General features: G+C 45.2%; 25 non-coding genes across 25 annotated transcripts; all 25 read right to left on the bottom strand.

The window, feature by feature from the left end:
- Nucleotides 1-576: 576 nt before the first annotated feature.
- trnaa-cgc (transfer RNA alanine (anticodon CGC)) lies at nucleotides 577-648 on the bottom strand. Its single transcript has one exon. It is a non-coding gene; the product is annotated as a tRNA-Ala (tRNA).
- Nucleotides 649-758: 110 nt separating this feature from the next.
- trnag-ucc (transfer RNA glycine (anticodon UCC)) lies at nucleotides 759-830 on the bottom strand. The gene has a single exon. It is a non-coding gene; the product is annotated as a tRNA-Gly (tRNA).
- A 2,081-nt stretch (nucleotides 831-2,911) lies between these two features.
- trnag-ucc (transfer RNA glycine (anticodon UCC)) lies at nucleotides 2,912-2,983 on the bottom strand. The gene has a single exon. It is a non-coding gene; the product is annotated as a tRNA-Gly (tRNA).
- Nucleotides 2,984-3,518: 535 nt separating this feature from the next.
- trnaa-agc (transfer RNA alanine (anticodon AGC)) lies at nucleotides 3,519-3,590 on the bottom strand. Its single transcript has one exon. It is a non-coding gene; the product is annotated as a tRNA-Ala (tRNA).
- Nucleotides 3,591-3,700: 110 nt separating this feature from the next.
- On the bottom strand, nucleotides 3,701-3,772 carry trnag-ucc (transfer RNA glycine (anticodon UCC)). The gene has a single exon. It is a non-coding gene; the product is annotated as a tRNA-Gly (tRNA).
- Nucleotides 3,773-4,309: 537 nt separating this feature from the next.
- trnaa-cgc (transfer RNA alanine (anticodon CGC)) lies at nucleotides 4,310-4,381 on the bottom strand. Its single transcript has one exon. It is a non-coding gene; the product is annotated as a tRNA-Ala (tRNA).
- Nucleotides 4,382-4,491: 110 nt separating this feature from the next.
- On the bottom strand, nucleotides 4,492-4,563 carry trnag-ucc (transfer RNA glycine (anticodon UCC)). Its single transcript has one exon. It is a non-coding gene; the product is annotated as a tRNA-Gly (tRNA).
- A 1,204-nt stretch (nucleotides 4,564-5,767) lies between these two features.
- On the bottom strand, nucleotides 5,768-5,839 carry trnaa-ugc (transfer RNA alanine (anticodon UGC)). The gene has a single exon. It is a non-coding gene; the product is annotated as a tRNA-Ala (tRNA).
- Nucleotides 5,840-5,949: 110 nt separating this feature from the next.
- Nucleotides 5,950-6,021, bottom strand: trnag-ucc (transfer RNA glycine (anticodon UCC)). The gene has a single exon. It is a non-coding gene; the product is annotated as a tRNA-Gly (tRNA).
- A 1,235-nt stretch (nucleotides 6,022-7,256) lies between these two features.
- Nucleotides 7,257-7,328, bottom strand: trnaa-ugc (transfer RNA alanine (anticodon UGC)). Its single transcript has one exon. It is a non-coding gene; the product is annotated as a tRNA-Ala (tRNA).
- Nucleotides 7,329-7,438: 110 nt separating this feature from the next.
- Nucleotides 7,439-7,510, bottom strand: trnag-ucc (transfer RNA glycine (anticodon UCC)). The gene has a single exon. It is a non-coding gene; the product is annotated as a tRNA-Gly (tRNA).
- A 1,235-nt stretch (nucleotides 7,511-8,745) lies between these two features.
- trnaa-ugc (transfer RNA alanine (anticodon UGC)) lies at nucleotides 8,746-8,817 on the bottom strand. Its single transcript has one exon. It is a non-coding gene; the product is annotated as a tRNA-Ala (tRNA).
- Nucleotides 8,818-8,927: 110 nt separating this feature from the next.
- Nucleotides 8,928-8,999, bottom strand: trnag-ucc (transfer RNA glycine (anticodon UCC)). Its single transcript has one exon. It is a non-coding gene; the product is annotated as a tRNA-Gly (tRNA).
- A 1,235-nt stretch (nucleotides 9,000-10,234) lies between these two features.
- On the bottom strand, nucleotides 10,235-10,306 carry trnaa-ugc (transfer RNA alanine (anticodon UGC)). The gene has a single exon. It is a non-coding gene; the product is annotated as a tRNA-Ala (tRNA).
- Nucleotides 10,307-10,416: 110 nt separating this feature from the next.
- trnag-ucc (transfer RNA glycine (anticodon UCC)) lies at nucleotides 10,417-10,488 on the bottom strand. The gene has a single exon. It is a non-coding gene; the product is annotated as a tRNA-Gly (tRNA).
- Nucleotides 10,489-11,723: 1,235 nt separating this feature from the next.
- On the bottom strand, nucleotides 11,724-11,795 carry trnaa-ugc (transfer RNA alanine (anticodon UGC)). Its single transcript has one exon. It is a non-coding gene; the product is annotated as a tRNA-Ala (tRNA).
- Nucleotides 11,796-11,905: 110 nt separating this feature from the next.
- Nucleotides 11,906-11,977, bottom strand: trnag-ucc (transfer RNA glycine (anticodon UCC)). The gene has a single exon. It is a non-coding gene; the product is annotated as a tRNA-Gly (tRNA).
- Nucleotides 11,978-13,212: 1,235 nt separating this feature from the next.
- trnaa-ugc (transfer RNA alanine (anticodon UGC)) lies at nucleotides 13,213-13,284 on the bottom strand. The gene has a single exon. It is a non-coding gene; the product is annotated as a tRNA-Ala (tRNA).
- A 110-nt stretch (nucleotides 13,285-13,394) lies between these two features.
- trnag-ucc (transfer RNA glycine (anticodon UCC)) lies at nucleotides 13,395-13,466 on the bottom strand. The gene has a single exon. It is a non-coding gene; the product is annotated as a tRNA-Gly (tRNA).
- A 1,235-nt stretch (nucleotides 13,467-14,701) lies between these two features.
- Nucleotides 14,702-14,773, bottom strand: trnaa-ugc (transfer RNA alanine (anticodon UGC)). Its single transcript has one exon. It is a non-coding gene; the product is annotated as a tRNA-Ala (tRNA).
- Nucleotides 14,774-14,883: 110 nt separating this feature from the next.
- Nucleotides 14,884-14,955, bottom strand: trnag-ucc (transfer RNA glycine (anticodon UCC)). The gene has a single exon. It is a non-coding gene; the product is annotated as a tRNA-Gly (tRNA).
- Nucleotides 14,956-16,190: 1,235 nt separating this feature from the next.
- trnaa-cgc (transfer RNA alanine (anticodon CGC)) lies at nucleotides 16,191-16,262 on the bottom strand. The gene has a single exon. It is a non-coding gene; the product is annotated as a tRNA-Ala (tRNA).
- A 110-nt stretch (nucleotides 16,263-16,372) lies between these two features.
- trnag-ucc (transfer RNA glycine (anticodon UCC)) lies at nucleotides 16,373-16,444 on the bottom strand. The gene has a single exon. It is a non-coding gene; the product is annotated as a tRNA-Gly (tRNA).
- A 1,235-nt stretch (nucleotides 16,445-17,679) lies between these two features.
- trnaa-cgc (transfer RNA alanine (anticodon CGC)) lies at nucleotides 17,680-17,751 on the bottom strand. Its single transcript has one exon. It is a non-coding gene; the product is annotated as a tRNA-Ala (tRNA).
- A 110-nt stretch (nucleotides 17,752-17,861) lies between these two features.
- On the bottom strand, nucleotides 17,862-17,933 carry trnag-ucc (transfer RNA glycine (anticodon UCC)). Its single transcript has one exon. It is a non-coding gene; the product is annotated as a tRNA-Gly (tRNA).
- Nucleotides 17,934-19,027: the final 1,094 nt, after the last annotated feature.

Below are 19,027 nucleotides of genomic sequence, written 5' to 3'. Positions count from 1 at the left end.
CTGGCCATTCTCTTCTGACCTCTGGCATCCACAAGGCATTTGCCCCCAAGAAACTACCGCCCACTGGATATATTCTCTTTTTCCGACGACTCTCTGTGAACCCCAGAGAGGTTTTTGCATGAAAATCCAAGCAGATCGGCAGGTTCTGAAATACTCAGACCAGCCCGTCTGTTACAAACAACCATGCCACGCTCAAAGTCACTGAAATCACCGTACTTCCCCATTCCGATGCTTGGTTTGAACTACAGGAGATTCTCTTGACCATGTCTACGTGCCTAATTGCATTGATTTGCTGTCATGTGATTGGCTGGTTAGAAATTTCCATCGAAGAGCAGTTGGAGCAGTTATCTTACCTAATAAAGTGGCCAGTGAGTGTAAATGCATACATATGTATGTGTCCCATGTATACACCTCATGAACATTAAGGCTTTTTGAAGAGATTGATGTTCAATAGCAAGCATTAAGTCCAATTAATCTTGTAAGTTTGTCTAACTATGAACATACTTCATCCTTTTTGGAACAATCAGTGTTGCTGATTACCCATTCTTACTTCATTGGGTTTATTAACACAAGTAATGGAGATGCCGGGGATTGAACCCGGGGCCTCAAACATGCGAAGCATGCGCTCTACCACTGAGCTACATCCCCTTCGGTGGGTGCTCCTTAAGACAGGAAGACAGGAAGTTCTAAGAGCTACGAGTTCCATGGAAAACACTCTGTTGAAGTGTGAAAATTCAGATTTCTCACAAAAGGAGTGCTGCGATGGCCGGGAATCGAACCCGGGTCAACTGCTTGGAAGGCAGCTATGCTCACCACTATACCACCATCGCGCAGTTCTAGCAAATCAACGTCATAATTTCCGCAACACACTGCATGTTGTTGATGCCAAATTATGACCATACCATCTGAATGTTGCAACCGACATTGAGACTCATCATACCAGGCAACGTTTTTCCAAACTTCTGTTGTCCAAATTTGGTGGGCCTGAGTGAATTGTAACCTCAGTTTCCTGTTCTTAGCTGAGAGGAGTGGTACCCAGTGTGGTTCTGCTGCTGTGGCCCATCCGCCTCAAGGTTCGACGCGTTGTGCATTCAGAGATGCTCTTCGGCTATTTGGTGAGCCTGAGTGAATTGTAGCCTCAGTTTCCTGTTCTTAGCTGAGAGGAGTGGTACCCAGTGTGGTTCTGCTGCTGTGGCCGATCCGCCTCAAGGTTCGACGCGTTGTGCATTCAGAGATGCTCTTCGGCTATTTGTTGAGCCTGAGTGAATTGTAGCCTCAGTTTCCTGTTCTTAGCTGAGAGGAGTGGTACCCAGTGTGGTTTTGCTGCTGTGGCCCATCCGCCTCAAGGTTCGACGCGTTGTGCATTCAGAGATGCTTTTCGGCTATTTGGTGAGCCTGAGTGAATTGTAGCCTCAGTTTCCTGTTCTTAGCTGAGAGGAGTGTTACCCAGTGTGGTTCTGCTGCTGTGGCCCATCCGCCTCAAGGCTCGACGCGTTGTGCATTCAGAGATGCTTTTCGGCTATCTGGTGAGCCTGAGTGAATTGTAGCCTCAGTTTCCTCTTCATTGCTGACAGGAGTGGTACCCAGTGTGGTTCTGCTGCTGTGGCCCATCCGCCTCAAGGTTCGACGCGTTGTGCATTCAGAGATGCTTTTCGGCTATTTGGGAAGTCTGAGTGAATTGTAGCCTCATTTTCCTCTTCTTTTCTGGTGGGAGTGGTACCCAGTGTGGTTCTGCTGCTGTGGCCCATCCGCCTCAAGGTTCGACGCGTTGTGCATTCAGAGATGCTCTTCGGCATACCTCGGTTGTAATGAGTGGTTATTTGAGTTACTGTTGCCTTTCTATCAGCTACATCCAGTCTGGCCATTCTCTTCTGACCTCTGGCATCCACAAGGCATTTGCCCCCAAGAAACTACCGCCCACTGGATATATTCTCTTTTTCCGACGACTCTCTGTGAACCCCAGAGAGGTTTTTGCATGAAAATCCAAGCAGATCGGCAGGTTCTGAAATACTCAGACCAGCCCGTCTGTTACCAACAAACATGCCACGCTCAAAGTCACTGAAATCACCGTACTTCCCCATTCCGATGCTTGGTTTGAACTACAGGAGATTCTCTTGACCATGTCTACGTGCCTAATTGCATTGATTTGCTGTCATGTGATTGGCTGGTTAGAAATTTCCATCGAAGAGCAGTTATTTTACCTAATAAAGTGGCCAGTGAGTGTAAATGCATACATATGTATGTGTCCCATATATACTCCTCATGAACATTAAAGCTTTTTGAAGGGATTGATGTTCAATAGCAAGAATTAAGTCCAATTCATCTTGTGAGTTTGTCTAACTATGAACATAATTCATCCATTTTGGAAAAATCAGTGTTGCAGATAACTCTTTCTTACTTTATTGGGTTTATTAATGCTAAGCATGCGCTCTACCACTAAGCTACATCCCCTTTGGTGGGTGCTCCTTAAGACAGGAAGACAGGAAGTTCTAAGAGTTATGAGACCCATGGAAAACAGTATGTTGAAGTGTGAAAATTCAGATTTCTCACAAAAGTAGTGCTGCGATGGCCGGGAATCGAACCCAGGTCAACTGCTTGGAAGGCAGCTATGCTCGACTGTTAGATTTCATCTATTAAACCAACATTTATTTTCCTAAATGATTTATTTCAGCCGGCGACAATTCTCCACAGAGCTGCAGTTTCTCCCCGGGACGACAGCGTAGTTTTACCCGGCGATCGCGTCTGTTCTCCGGCCGTGAGCTGCTGATGCGGCCGGACCGGCGGCTCTTTTGATCCCCGGAACATCGGATCAAATTTCTTAACAGGCGTTATTTGGATAAACTGAGCACAGGGTGGGGATTTAACGGTTACTTTGAAGTGTGAAAATTCAGATTTCTCACAAAAGAAGTGCTGCAATGGCCGGGAATCGAACCCGGGTCAACTGCTTGGAAGGCAGCTATGCTCACCACTATACCACCATCGCTCAGTTCTGGCAAATCCACGTCATAATTTCCGCAACACACTGCATGTTGTTGATGCCAAATTCTGACCATACCATCCGAATGTTGCAACCGACATTGAGACTCATCCATCCGCCTCAAGGTTTGACGCGTTGTGCATTCAGAGATGCTTTTCGGCTATTTGGTGAGCCTGAGTGAATTGTAGCCTCAGTTTCCTCTTCTTTGCTGACAGGAGCGGTACCCAGTGTGGTTCTGCTGCTGTGGCCCATCCACCTCAAGGTTGGACGCGTTGTGCATTCAGAGATGCTCGAAGAGCAGTTGGAGCAGTTATTTTACCTAATAAAGTGGCCAGTGAGTGTAAATGCATACATATGTATGTGTCCCATGTATACTCCAATGAACATTAAAGCTTTTTGAAGGGATTGATGTTCAATAGCAAGCATTAAGTCCAATTCATCTTGTGAGTTTGTCTAACTATGAACATAATTCATCCTTTTTGGAACAATCAGTGTTGCAGATTACTCTTTCTTACTTTATTGGGTTTATTAATGCAAATAATGGAGATGCCGGGGATTGCACCCGGGGCCTCATACATGCTAAGCATGCGCTCTACCACTGAGCTACATCCCCTTCGGTGGGTGCTCCTTAAGACAGGAAGACAGGAAGTTCTAAGAGTTATGAGTTCCATGGAAAAAAGTCAGTTGAAGTGTGAAAATTCAGATTTCTCACAAAAGTAGTGCTGCAATGGCCGGGAATCGAACCCGGGTCAACTGCTTGGAAGGCAGCTATGCTCACCACTATACCACCATCGCTCAGTTCTGGCAAATCCACGTCATAATTTCCGCAACACACTGCATGTTGTTGATGCCAAATTCTGACCATACCATCCGAATGTTGCAACTGACATTGAGACTCATCCATCCGCCTCAAGGTTTGACGCGTTGTGCATTCAGAGATGCTTTTCGGCTATTTGGTGAGCCTGAGTGAATTGTAGCCTCAGTTTCCTCTTCTTTGCTGACAGGAGTGGTACCCAGTGTGGTTCTGCTGCTGTGGCCCATCCACCTCAAGGTTCGACGCGTTGTGCATTCAGAGATGCTCGAAGAGCAGTTGGAGCAGTTATTTTACCTAATAAAGTGGCCAGTGAGTGTAAATGCATACATATGTATGCGTCCCATGTATACTCCTCATGAACATTAAAGCTTTTTGAAGGGATTGATGTTCAATAGCAAGCATTAAGTCCAATTCATCTTGCGAGTTTGTGTAACTATGAACATAATTAATCCTTGTTGGAACAATCAGTGTTGCTGACTACCCTTTCTTACTTCATTGAGTTTTTTTAACACATATAATGGAGATGCCGGGGATTGAACCCGGGGCCTCATACATGCGAAGCATGCGCTCTACCACTGAGCTACATCCCCTTCGGTGGGTACTCTTTAAGACAGGAAGACAGGAAGTTCTAAGAGTTATGAGTTTCATGGAAAATTCTCTGTTGAAGTGTGAAAACTCAGATTTCTCACACAAGAAGTGCTGCGATGGCCGGGAATCGAACCCGGGTCAACTGCTTGGAAGGCAGCTATGCTCACCACTATACCACCATCGCTCAGTTCTGGCAAATAAACGTCATAATTTCCGCAAAACACTGCATGTTATTAATGCCAAATTCTGACCATGCCATCCGAATGTTGCAACCGACATTGAGACTCATCATACCAGGCAACGTTTTTCCAAACTTCTGTTGTCCAAATTTGGTGGGCCTGAGTGAATTGTAGCCTCAGTTTCCTGTTCTTAGCTGAGAGGAGTGGTACCCAGTGTGGTTCTGCTGCTGGGGCCCATCCGCCTCAAGGTTCGACGCGTTGTGCATTCAGAGATGCTTTTCGGCTATTTGGTGAGCCTGAGTGAATTGTAGCCTCAGTTTCCTCTTCTTTGCTGACAGGAGTGGTACCCAGTGTGGTTCTGCTGCTGTGGCCCATCCGCCTCAAGGTTCTACGCGTTGTGCATTCAGAGATGCTCGTCGGCATACCTCGGTTGTAATGAGTGGTTATTTGAGTTACTGTTGCCTTTCTATCAGCTACATCCAGTCTGGCCATTCTCTTCTGACCTCTGGCATCCACAAGGCAATTGCCCCTTAAGAAACTACCGCCCACTGGATATATTCTCTTTTTCCGACGACTCTCTGTGAACCCCAAAGAGGTTTTTGCATGAAAATCCAAGTAGATCGACAGGTTCTGAAATACTCAGACCAGCCCATCTGTTACCAACAACCATGCCACGTTCAAAGTCACTGAAATTACCGTACTTCCCCATTCTGATGCTTGGTTTGAACTACAGGAGATTCTCTTGACCATGTCTACGTGCCTAATTGCATTGACCCCAGAGAGGTTTTTGCATGAAAATCCAAGTAGATCGACACGTTCTGAAATACTCAGACCAGCCCGTCTGTTATCAACAACCATGCCACGTTCAAAGTCACTGAAATTACCGTACTTCCCCATTCTGATGCTTGGTTTGATGTCCATGTCTACGTGCCTAATTGCATTGATTTGCTGGTTAGAAATTTCCATCGAAGAGCAGTTATTTTACCTAATAAAGTGGCCAGTGAGTGTAAATGCATACATATGTATGCGTCCCATGTATACTCCTCATGAACATTAAAGCTTTTTGAAGGGATTGATGTTCAATAGCAAGCATTAAGTCCAATTCATCTTGCGAGTTTGTGTAACTATGAACATAATTAATCCTTTTTGGAACAATCAGTGTTGCTGATTACCCTTTCTTACTTCATTGAGTTTTTTTAACACATATAATGGAGATGCCGGGGATTGAACCCGGGGCCTCATACATGCAAAGCATGCGCTCTACCACTGAGCTACATCCCCTTCGGTGGGTACTCTTTAAGACAGGAAGACAGGAAGTTCTAAGAGTTATGAGTTTCATGGAAAATTCTCTGTTGAAGTGTGAAAATTCAGATTTCTCACACAAGAAGTGCTGCGATGGCCGGGAATCGAACCCGGGTCAACTGCTTGGAAGGCAGCTATGCTCACCACTATACCACCATCGCTCAGTTCTGGCAAATCAACGTCATAATTTCCGCAAAACACTGCATGTTATTGATGCCAAATTCTGACCATGCCATCCGAATGTTGCAACCGACATTGAGACTCATCATACCAGGCAACGTTTTTCCAAACTTCTGTTGTCCAAATTTGGTGGGCCTGAGTGAATTGTAGCCTCAGTTTCCTGTTCTTAGCTGAGAGGAGTGGTACCCAGTGTGGTTCTGCTGCTGTGGCCCATCCGCCTCAAGGTTCGACGCGTTGTGCATTCAGAGATGCTTTTCGGCTATTTGGTGAGCCTGAGTAAATTGTAGCCTCAGTTTCCTCTTCTTTGCTGACAGGAGTGGTACCCAGTGTGGTTCTGCTGCTGTGGCCCATCCGCCTCAAGGTTCGACGCGTTGTGCATTCAGAGATGCTCTTCGGCATACCTCGGTTGTAATGAGTGGTTATTTGAGTTACTGTTGCCTTTCTATCAGCTACAACCAGTCTGGCCATTCTCTTCTGACCTCTGGCATCCACAAGGCATTTTCACCCAAGAAACTACCGCCCACTGGATATATTCTCTTTTTCCGACGACTCTCTGTGAACCCCAGAGAGGTTTTTGCATGAAAATCCAAGTAGATCGACAGGTTCTGAAATACTCAGACCAGCCCGTCTGTTACCAACAACCATGCCACGTTCAAAGTCACTGAAATTACCGTACTTCCCCATTCTGATGCTTGGTTTGAACTACAGGAGATTCTCTTGACCATGTCTACGTGCCTAATTGCATTGACCCCGGAGAGGTTTTTGCATGAAAATCCAAGTAGATCGACACGTTCTGAAATACTCAGACCAGCCCGTGTGTTACCAACAACCATGCCACGTTCAAAGTCACTGAAATTACCGTACTTCCCCATTCTGATGCTTGGTTTGAACTACAGGAGATTCTCTTGACCATGTCTACGTGCCTAATTGCATTGATTTGCTGTCATGTGATTGGCTGGTTAGAAATTTCCATCGAAGAGCAGTTATTTTACCTAATAAAGTGGCCAGTGAGTGTAAATGCATACATATGTATGCGTCCCATGTATACTCCTCATGAACATTAAAGCTTTTTGAAGGGATTGATGTTCAATAGCAAGCATTAAGTCCAATTCATCTTGCGAGTTTGTGTAACTATGAACATAATTAATCCTTTTTGGAACAATCAGTGTTGCTGATTACCCTTTCTTACTTCATTGAGTTTTTTTAACACATATAATGGAGATGCCGGGGATTGAACCCGGGGCCTCATACATGCAAAGCATGCGCTCTACCACTGAGCTACATCCCCTTCGGTGGGTACTCTTTAAGACAGGAAGACAGGAAGTTCTAAGAGTTATGAGTTTCATGGAAAATTCTCTGTTGAAGTGTGAAAATTCAGATTTCTCACAAAAGAAGTGCTGCGATGGCCGGGAATCGAACCCGGGTCAACTGCTTGGAAGGCAGCTATGCTCACCACTATACCACCATCGCTCAGTTCTGGCAAATCAACGTCATAATTTCCGCAAAACACTGCATGTTGTTGATGCCAAATTCTGACCATGCCATCCGAATGTTGCAACCGACATTGAGACTCATCATACCAGGCAACGTTTTTCCAAACTTCTGTTGTCCAAATTTGGTGGGCCTGAGTGAATTGTAGCCTCAGCTTCCTGTTCTTAGCTGAGAGGAGTGGTACCCAGTGTGGTTCTGCTGCTGGGGCCCATCCGCCTCAAGGTTCGACGCGTTGTGCATTCAGAGATGCTTTTCGGCTATTTGGTGAGCCTGAGTAAATTGTAGCCTCAGTTTCCTCTTCTTTGCTGACAGGAGTGGTACCCAGTGTGGTTCTGCTGCTGTGGCCCATCCGCCTCAAGGTTCGACGCGTTGTGCATTCAGAGATGCTCTTCGGCATACCTCGGTTGTAATGAGTGGTTATTTGAGTTACTGTTGCCTTTCTATCAGCTACAACCAGTCTGGCCATTCTCTTCTGACCTCTGGCATCCACAAGGCATTTTCACCCAAGAAACTACCGCCCACTGGATATATTCTCTTTTTCCGACGACTCTCTGTGAACCCCAGAGAGGTTTTTGCATGAAAATCCAAGTAGATCGACAGGTTCTGAAATACTCAGACCAGCCCGTCTGTTACCAACAACCATACCACGTTCAAAGTCACTGAAATTACCGTACTTCCCCATTCTGATGCTTGGTTTGAACTACAGGAGATTCTCTTGACCATGTCTACGTGCCTAATTGCATTGACCCCGGAGAGGTTTTTGCATGAAAATCCAAGTAGATCGACACGTTCTGAAATACTCAGACCAGCCCGTGTGTTACCAACAACCATGCCACGTTCAAAGTCACTGAAATTACCGTACTTCCCCATTCTGATGCTTGGTTTGAACTACAGGAGATTCTCTTGACCATGTCTACGTGCCTAATTGCATTGATTTGCTGTCATGTGATTGGCTGGTTAGAAATTTCCATCGAAGAGCAGTTATTTTACCTAATAAAGTGGCCAGTGAGTGTAAATGCATACATATGTATGCGTCCCATGTATACTCCTCATGAACATTAAAGCTTTTTGAAGGGATTGATGTTCAATAGCAAGCATTAAGTCCAATTCATCTTGCGAGTTTGTGTAACTATGAACTTAATTAATCCTTTTTGGAACAATCAGTGTTGCTGATTACCCTTTCTTACTTCATTGAGTTTTTTTAACACATATAATGGAGATGCCGGGGATTGAATCCGGGGCCTCATACATGCAAAGCATGCGCTCTACCACTGAGCTACATCCCCTTCGGTGGGTACTCTTTAAGACAGGAAGACAGGAAGTTCTAAGAGTTATGAGTTTCATGGAAAATTCTCTGTTGAATTGTGAAAATTCAGATTTCTCACAAAAGAAGTGCTGCGATGGCTGGGAATCGAACCCGGGTCAACTGCTTGGAAGGCAGCTATGCTCACCACTATACCACCATCGCTCAGTTCTGGCAAATCAACGTCATAATTTCCGCAAAACACTGCATGTTATTGATGCCAAATTCTGACCATGCCATCCGAATGTTGCAACCGACATTGAGACTCATCATACCAGGCAACGTTTTTCCAAACTTCTGTTGTCCAAATTTGGTGGGCCTGAGTGAATTGTAGCCTCAGTTTCCTGTTCTTAGCTGAGAGGAGTGGTACCCAGTGTGGTTCTGCTGCTGTGGCCCATCCGCCTCAAGGTTCGACGCGTTGTGCATTCAGAGATGCTTTTCGGCTATTTGGTGAGCCTGAGTAAATTGTAGCCTCAGTTTCCTCTTCTTTGCTGACAGGAGTGGTACCCAGTGTGGTTCTGCTGCTGTGGCCCATCCGCCTCAAGGTTCGACGCGTTGTGCATTCAGAGATGCTCTTCGGCATACCTCGGTTGTAATGAGTGGTTATTTGAGTTACTGTTGCCTTTCTATCAGCTACAACCAGTCTGGCCATTCTCTTCTGACCTCTGGCATCCACAAGGCATTTTCACCCAAGAAACTACCGCCCACTGGATATATTCTCTTTTTCCGACGACTCTCTGTGAACCCCAGAGAGGTTTTTGCATGAAAATCCAAGTAGATCGACAGGTTCTGAAATACTCAGACCAGCCCGTCTGTTACCAACAACCATGCCACGTTCAAAGTCACTGAAATTACCGTACTTCCCCATTCTGATGCTTGGTTTGAACTACAGGAGATTCTCTTGACCATGTCTACGTGCCTAATTGCATTGAACCCGGAGAGGTTTTTGCATGAAAATCCAAGTAGATCGACACGTTCTGAAATACTCAGACCAGCCCGTGTGTTACCAACAACCATGCCACGTTCAAAGTCACTGAAATTACCGTACTTCCCCATTCTGATGCTTGGTTTGAACTACAGGAGATTCTCTTGACCATGTCTACGTGCCTAATTGCATTGATTTGCTGTCATGTGATTGGCTGGTTAGAAATTTCCATCGAAGAGCAGTTATTTTAACTAATAAAGTGGCCAGTGAGTGTAAATGCATACATATGTATGCGTCCCATGTATACTCCTCATGAACATTAAAGCTTTTTGAAGGGATTGATGTTCAATAGCAAGCATTAAGTCCAATTCATCTTGCGAGTTTGTGTAACTATGAACATAATTAATCCTTTTTGGAACAATCAGTGTTGCTGATTACCCTTTCGTACTTCATTGAGTTTTTTTAACACATATAATGGAGATGCCGGGGATTGAACCCGGGGCCTCATACATGCAAAGCATGCGCTCTACCACTGAGCTACATCCCCTTCGGTGGGTACTCTTTAAGACAGGAAGACAGGAAGTTCTAAGAGTTATGAGTTTCATGGAAAATTCTCTGTTGAAGTGTGAAAATTCAGATTTCTCACAAAAGAAGTGCTGCGATGGCCGGGAATCGAACCCGGGTCAACTGCTTGGAAGGCAGCTATACTCACCACTATACCACCATCGCTCAGTTCTGGCAAATCAACGTCATAATTTCCGCAAAACACTGCATGTTGTTGATGCCAAATTCTGACCATGCCATCCGAATGTTGCAACCGACATTGAGACTCATCATACCAGGCAACGTTTTTCCAAACTTCTGTTGTCCAAATTTGGTGGGCCTGAGTGAATTGTAGCCTCAGCTTCCTGTTCTTAGCTGAGAGGAGTGGTACCCAGTGTGGTTCTGCTGCTGGGGCCCATCCGCCTCAAGGTTCGACGCGTTGTGCATTCAGAGATGCTTTTCGGCTATTTGGTGAGCCTGAGTAAATTGTAGCCTCAGTTTCCTCTTCTTTGCTGACAGGAGTGGTACCCAGTGTGGTTCTGCTGCTGTGGCCCATCCGCCTCAAGGTTCGACGCGTTGTGCATTCAGAGATGCTCTTCGGCATACCTCGGTTGTAATGAGTGGTTATTTGAGTTACTGTTGCCTTTCTATCAGCTACAACCAGTCTGGCCATTCTCTTCTGACCTCTGGCATCCACAAGGCATTTTCACCCAAGAAACTACCGCCCACTGGATATATTCTCTTTTTCCGACGACTCTCTGTGAACCCCAGAGAGGTTTTTGCATGAAAATCCAAGTAGATCGACAGGTTCTGAAATACTCAGACCAGCCCGTCTGTTACCAACAACCATACCACGTTCAAAGTCACTGAAATTACCGTACTTCCCCATTCTGATGCTTGGTTTGAACTACAGGAGATTCTCTTGACCATGTCTACGTGCCTAATTGCATTGACCCCGGAGAGGTTTTTGCATGAAAATCCAAGTAGATCGACACGTTCTGAAATACTCAGACCAGCCCGTGTGTTACCAACAACCATGCCACGTTCAAAGTCACTGAAATTACCGTACTTCCCCATTCTGATGCTTGGTTTGAACTACAGGAGATTCTCTTGACCATGTCTACGTGCCTAATTGCATTGATTTGCTGTCATGTGATTGGCTGGTTAGAAATTTCCATCGAAGAGCAGTTATTTTACCTAATAAAGTGGCCAGTGAGTGTAAATGCATACATATGTATGCGTCCCATGTATACTCCTCATGAACATTAAAGCTTTTTGAAGGGATTGATGTTCAATAGCAAGCATTAAGTCCAATTCATCTTGCGAGTTTGTGTAACTATGAACTTAATTAATCCTTTTTGGAACAATCAGTGTTGCTGATTACCCTTTCTTACTTCATTGAGTTTTTTTAACACATATAATGGAGATGCCGGGGATTGAATCCGGGGCCTCATACATGCAAAGCATGCGCTCTACCACTGAGCTACATCCCCTTCGGTGGGTACTCTTTAAGACAGGAAGACAGGAAGTTCTAAGAGTTATGAGTTTCATGGAAAATTCTCTGTTGAATTGTGAAAATTCAGATTTCTCACAAAAGAAGTGCTGCGATGGCTGGGAATCGAACCCGGGTCAACTGCTTGGAAGGCAGCTATGCTCACCACTATACCACCATCGCTCAGTTCTGGCAAATCAACGTCATAATTTCCGCAAAACACTGCATGTTATTGATGCCAAATTCTGACCATGCCATCCGAATGTTGCAACCGACATTGAGACTCATCATACCAGGCAACGTTTTTCCAAACTTCTGTTGTCCAAATTTGGTGGGCCTGAGTGAATTGTAGCCTCAGTTTCCTGTTCTTAGCTGAGAGGAGTGGTACCCAGTGTGGTTCTGCTGCTGTGGCCCATCCGCCTCAAGGTTCGACGCGTTGTGCATTCAGAGATGCTTTTCGGCTATTTGGTGAGCCTGAGTAAATTGTAGCCTCAGTTTCCTCTTCTTTGCTGACAGGAGTGGTACCCAGTGTGGTTCTGCTGCTGTGGCCCATCCGCCTCAAGGTTCGACGCGTTGTGCATTCAGAGATGCTCTTCGGCATACCTCGGTTGTAATGAGTGGTTATTTGAGTTACTGTTGCCTTTCTATCAGCTACAACCAGTCTGGCCATTCTCTTCTGACCTCTGGCATCCACAAGGCATTTTCACCCAAGAAACTACCGCCCACTGGATATATTCTCTTTTTCCGACGACTCTCTGTGAACCCCAGAGAGGTTTTTGCATGAAAATCCAAGTAGATCGACAGGTTCTGAAATACTCAGACCAGCCCGTCTGTTACCAACAACCATGCCACGTTCAATGTCACTGAAATTACCGTACTTCCCCATTCTGATGCTTGGTTTGAACTACAGGAGATTCTCTTGACCATGTCTACGTGCCTAATTGCATTGACCCCGGAGAGGTTTTTGCATGAAAATCCAAGTAGATCGACACGTTCTGAAATACTCAGACCAGCCCGTGTGTTACCAACAACCATGCCACCTTCAAAGTCACTGAAATTACCGTACTTCCCCATTCTGATGCTTGGTTTGAACTACAGGAGATTCTCTTGACCATGTCTACGTGCCTAATTGCATTGATTTGCTGTCATGTGATTGGCTGGTTAGAAATTTCCATCGAAGAGCAGTTATTTTAACTAATAAAGTGGCCAGTGAGTGTAAATGCATACATATGTATGCGTCCCATGTATACTCCTCATGAACATTAAAGCTTTTTGAAGGGATTGATGTTCAATAGCAAGCATTAAGTCCAATTCATCTTGCGAGTTTGTGTAACTATGAACATAATTAATCCTTTTTGGAACAATCAGTGTTGCTGATTACCCTTTCGTACTTCATTGAGTTTTTTTAACACATATAATGGAGATGCCGGGGATTGAACCCGGGGCCTCATACATGCAAAGCATGCGCTCTACCACTGAGCTACATCCCCTTCGGTGGGTACTCTTTAAGACAGGAAGACAGGAAGTTCTAAGAGTTATGAGTTTCATGGAAAATTCTCTGTTGAATTGTGAAAATTCAGATTTCTCACAAAAGAAGTGCTGCGATGGCTGGGAATCGAACCCGGGTCAACTGCTTGGAAGGCAGCTATGCTCACCACTATACCACCATCGCTCAGTTCTGGGAAATCAACGTCATAATTTCCGCAAAACACTGCATGTTATTGATGCCAAATTCTGACCATGCCATCCGAATGTTGCAACCGACATTGAGACTCATCATACCAGGCAACGTTTTTCCAAACTTCTGTTGTCCAAATTTGGTGGGCCTGAGTGAATTGTAGCCTCAGTTTCCTGTTCTTAGCTGAGAGGAGTGGTACCCAGTGTGGTTCTGCTGCTGTGGCCCATCCGCCTCAAGGTTCGACGCGTTGTGCATTCAGAGATGCTTTTCGGCTATTTGGTGAGCCTGAGTAAATTGTAGCCTCAGTTTCCTCTTCTTTGCTGACAGGAGTGGTACCCAGTGTGGTTCTGCTGCTGTGGCCCATCCGCCTCAAGGTTCGACGCGTTGTGCATTCAGAGATGCTCTTCGGCATACCTCGGTTGTAATGAGTGGTTATTTGAGTTACTGTTGCCTTTCTATCAGCTACAACCAGTCTGGCCATTCTCTTCTGACCTCTGGCATCCACAAGGCATTTTCACCCAAGAAACTACCGCCCACTGGATATATTCTCTTTTTCCGACGACTCTCTGTGAACCCCAGAGAGGTTTTTGCATGAAAATCCAAGTAGATCGACAGGTTCTGAAATACTCAGACCAGCCCGTCTGTTACCAACAACCATGCCACGTTCAAAGTCACTGAAATTACCGTACTTCCCCATTCTGATGCTTGGTTTGAACTACAGGAGATTCTCTTGACCATGTCTACGTGCCTAATTGCATTGACCCCGGAGAGGTTTTTGCATGAAAATCCAAGTAGATCGACACGTTCTGAAATACTCAGACCAGCCCGTGTGTTACCAACAACCATGCCACGTTCAAAGTCACTGAAATTACCGTACTTCCCCATTCTGATGCTTGGTTTGAACTACAGGAGATTCTCTTGACCATGTCTACGTGCCTAATTGCATTGATTTGCTGTCATGTGATTGGCTGGTTAGAAATTTCCATCGAAGAGCAGTTATTTTAACTAATAAAGTGGCCAGTGAGTGTAAATGCATACATATGTATGCGTCCCATGTATACTCCTCATGAACATTAAAGCTTTTTGAAGGGATTGATGTTCAATAGCAAGCATTAAGTCCAATTCATCTTGCGAGTTTGTGTAACTATGAACATAATTAATCCTTTTTGGAACAATCAGTGTTGCTGATTACCCTTTCGTACTTCATTGAGTTTTTTTAACACATATAATGGAGATGCCGGGGATTGAACCCGGGGCCTCATACATGCAAAGCATGCGCTCTACCACTGAGCTACATCCCCTTCGGTGGGTACTCTTTAAGACAGGAAGACAGGAAGTTCTAAGAGTTATGAGTTTCATGGAAAATTCTCTGTTGAAGTGTGAAAATTCAGATTTCTCACAAAAGAAGTGCTGTGATGGCCGGGAATCGAACCCGGGTCAACTGCTTGGAAGGCAGCTATACTCACCACTATACCACCATCGCTCAGTTCTGGCAAATCAACGTCATAATTTCCGCAAAACACTGCATGTTGTTGATGCCAAATTCTGACCATGCCATCCGAATGTTGCAACCGACATTGAGACTCATCATACCAGGCAACGTTTTTCCAAACTTCTGTTGTCCAAATTTGGTGGGCCTGAGTGAATTGTAGCCTCAGCTTCCTGTTCTTAGCTGAGAGGAGTGGTACCCAGTGTGGTTCTGCTGCTGGGGCCCATCCGCCTCAAGGTTCGACGCGTTGTGCATTCAGAGATGCTTTTCGGCTATTTGGTGAGCCTGAGTAAATTGTAGCCTCAGTTTCCTCTTCTTTGCTGACAGGAGTGGTACCCAGTGTGGTTCTGCTGCTGTGGCCCATCCGCCTCAAGGTTCGACGCGTTGTGCATTCAGAGATGCTCTTCGGCATACCTCGGTTGTAATGAGTGGTTATTTGAGTTACTGTTGCCTTTCTATCAGCTACAACCAGTCTGGCCATTCTCTTCTGACCTCTGGCATCCACAAGGCATTTTCACCCAAGAAACTACCGCCCACTGGATATATTCTCTTTTTCCGACGACTCTCTGTGAACCCCAGAGAGGTTTTTGCATGAAAATCCAAGTAGATCGACAGGTTCTGAAATACTCAGACCAGCCCGTCTGTTACCAACAACCATGCCACGTTCAAAGTCACTGAAATTACCGTACTTCCCCATTCTGATGCTTGGTTTGAACTACAGGAGATTCTCTTGACCATGTCTACGTGCCTAATTGCATTGACCCCGGAGAGGTTTTTGCATGAAAATCCAAGTAGATCGACACGTTCTGAAATACTCAGACCAGCCCGTGTGTTACCAACAACCATGCCACGTTCAAAGTCACTGAAATTACCGTACTTCCCCATTCTGATGCTTGGTTTGAACTACAGGAGATTCTCTTGACCATGTCTACGTGCCTAATTGCATTGATTTGCTGTCATGTGATTGGCTGGTTAGAAATTTCCATCGAAGAGCAGTTATTTTACCTAATAAAGTGGCCAGTGAGTGTAAATGCATACATATGTATGCGTCCCATGTATACTCCTCATGAACATTAAAGCTTTTTGAAGGGATTGATGTTCAATAGCAAGCATTAAGTCCAATTCATCTTGCGAGTTTGTGTAACTATGAACATAATTAATCCTTTTTGGAACAATCAGTGTTGCTGATTACCCTTTCTTACTTCATTGAGTTTTTTTAACACATATAATGGAGATGCCGGGGATTGAACCCGGGGCCTCATACATGCGAAGCATGCGCTCTACCACTGAGCTACATCCCCTTCGGTGGGTACTCTTTAAGACAGGAAGACAGGAAGTTCTAAGAGTTATGAGTTTCATGGAAAATTCTCTGTTGAAGTGTGAAAATTCAGATTTCTCACAAAAGAAGTGCTGCGATGGCCGGGAATCGAACCCGGGTCAACTGCTTGGAAGGCAGCTATGCTCACCACTATACCACCATCGCTCAGTTCTGGCAAATCAACGTCATAATTTCCGCAAAACACTGCATGTTGTTGATGCCAAATTCAGACCATGCCATCCGAATGTTGCAACCGACATTGAGACTCATCATACCAGGCAACGTTTTTCCAAACTTCTGTTGTCCAAATTTGGTGGGCCTGAGTGAATTGTAGCCTCAGCTTCCTGTTCTTAGCTGAGAGGAGTGGTACCCAGTGTGGTTCTGCTGCTGGGGCCCATCCGCCTCAAGGTTCGACGCGTTGTGCATTCAGAGATGCTTTTCGGCTATTTGGTGAGCCTGAGTAAATTGTAGGCTCAGTTTCCTCTTCTTTGCTGACAGGAGTGGTACCCAGTGTGGTTCTGCTGCTGTGGCCCATCCGCCTCAAGGTTCGACGCGTTGTGCATTCAGAGATGCTCTTCGGCATACCTCGGTTGTAATGAGTGGTTATTTGAGTTACTGTTGCCTTTCTATCAGCTACAACCAGTCTGGCCATTCTCTTCTGACCTCTGGCATCCACAAGGCATTTTCACCCAAGAAACTACCGCCCACTGGATATATTCTCTTTTTCCGACGACTCTCTGTGAACCCCAGGGAGGTTTTTGCATGAAAATCCAAGTAGATCGACAGGTTCTGAAATACTCAGACCAGCCCGTCTGTTACCAACAACCATGCCACGTTCAAAGTCACTGAAATTACTGTACTTCCCCATTCTGATGCTTGGTTTGAACTACAGGAGATTCTCTTGACCATGTCTACGTGCCTAATTGCATTGACCCCAGAGAGGTTTTTGCATGAAAATCCAAGTAGATCGACAGGTTCTGAAATACTCAGACCAGCCCGTCTGTTACCAACAACAATGCCACGTTCAAAGTCACTGAAATTACCGTACTTCCCCATTCTGATGCTTGGTTTGAACTACAGGAGATTCTCTTGACCATGTCTACGTGCCTAATTGCATTGATTTGCTGTCATGTGATTGGCTGGTTAGAAATTTCCATCGAAGAGCAGTTATTTTACCTAATAAAGTGGCCAGTGAGTGTAAATGCATACATATGTATGCGTCCCATGTATACTCCTCATGAACATTAAAGCTTTTTGAAGGGATTGATGTTCAATAGCAAGCATTAAGTCCAATTCATCTTGCGAGTTTGTGTAACTATGAACATAATTAATCCTTTTTGGAACAATCAGTGTTGCTGATTACCCTTTCTTACTTCATTGAGTTTTTTTAACACATATAATGGAGATGCCGGGGATAGATGCCGGGGCCTCATACATGCGAAGCATGCGCTCTACCACTGAGCTACATCCCCTTCGGTGGGTACTCCTTAAGACAGGAAGACAGGAAGTTCTAAGAGTTATGAGTTTCATGGAAAATTCTCTGTTGAAGTGTGAAAATTCAGATTTCTCACAAAAGAAGTGCTGCGATGGCCGGGAATCGAACCCGGGTCAACTGCTTGGAAGGCAGCTATGCTCACCACTATACCACCATCGCTCAGTTCTGGGAAATCAACGTAATAATTTCCGCAAAACACTGCATGTTGTTGATGCCAAATTCTGACCATGCCATCCGAATGTTGCAACCGACATTGAGACTCATCATACCAGGCAACGTTTTTCCACACTTCTGTTGTCCAAATTTGCTGGGCCTGAGTGAATTGTAGCCTCAGTTTCCTGTTCTTAGCTGAGAGGAGTGGTACCCAGTGTGGTTCTGCTGTTGGGGCCCATCCGCCTCAAGGTTCGACGCGTTGTGCATTCAGAGATGCTTTTCGGCTATTTGGTGAGCCTGAGTGAATTGTAGCCTCAGTTTCCTCTTCTTTGCTGACAGGAGTGGTACCCAGTGTGGTTCTGCTGCTGTGGCCCATCCGCCTCAAGGTTCGACGCGTTGTGCATTCAGAGATGCTCTTCGGCATACCTCGGTTGTAATGAGTGGTTATTTGAGTTACTGTTGCCTTTCTATCAGCTACAACCAGTCTGGCCATTCTCTTCTGACCTCTGGCATCCACAAGGCATTTTCCCCCAAGAAACTACCGCCCACTGGATATATTCTCTTTTTCCGACGACTCTCTGTGAACCCCAGAGAGGTTTTTGCATGAAAATCCAAGTAGATCGACAGGTTCTGAAATACTCAGACCAGCCCGTCTGTTACCAACAACCATGCCACGTTCAAAGTCACTGAAATTACCGTATTTCCCCATTCTGATGCTTGGTTTGAACTACAGGAGATTCTCTTGACCATGTCTACGTGCCTAATTGCATTGACCCCAGAGAGGTTTTTGCATGAAAATCCAAGTAGATCGACACGTTCTGAAATACTCAGACCAGCCCGTCTGTTACCAACAACCATGCCACGTTCAAAGTCACTGAAATTACCGTACTTCCCCATTCTGATGCTTGGTTTGAACTACAGGAGATTCTCTTGACCATGTCTACGTGCCTAATTGCATTGATTTGCTGTCATGTGATTGGCTGGTTAGAAATTTCCATCGAAGAGCAGTTATTTTACCTAATAAAGTGGCCAGTGAGTGTAAATGCATACATATGTATGCGTCCCATGTATACTCCTCATGAACATTAAAGCTTTTTGAA

This window comes from Cololabis saira, chromosome 8 (assembly GCF_033807715.1).
Source record: "Cololabis saira isolate AMF1-May2022 chromosome 8, fColSai1.1, whole genome shotgun sequence".
Lineage (NCBI taxonomy): Eukaryota > Metazoa > Chordata > Actinopteri > Beloniformes > Belonidae > Cololabis > Cololabis saira.
The sequence above is the reverse complement of the archived record's forward strand: the minus strand, read 5'-3'. Positions and strand labels throughout refer to the sequence as shown.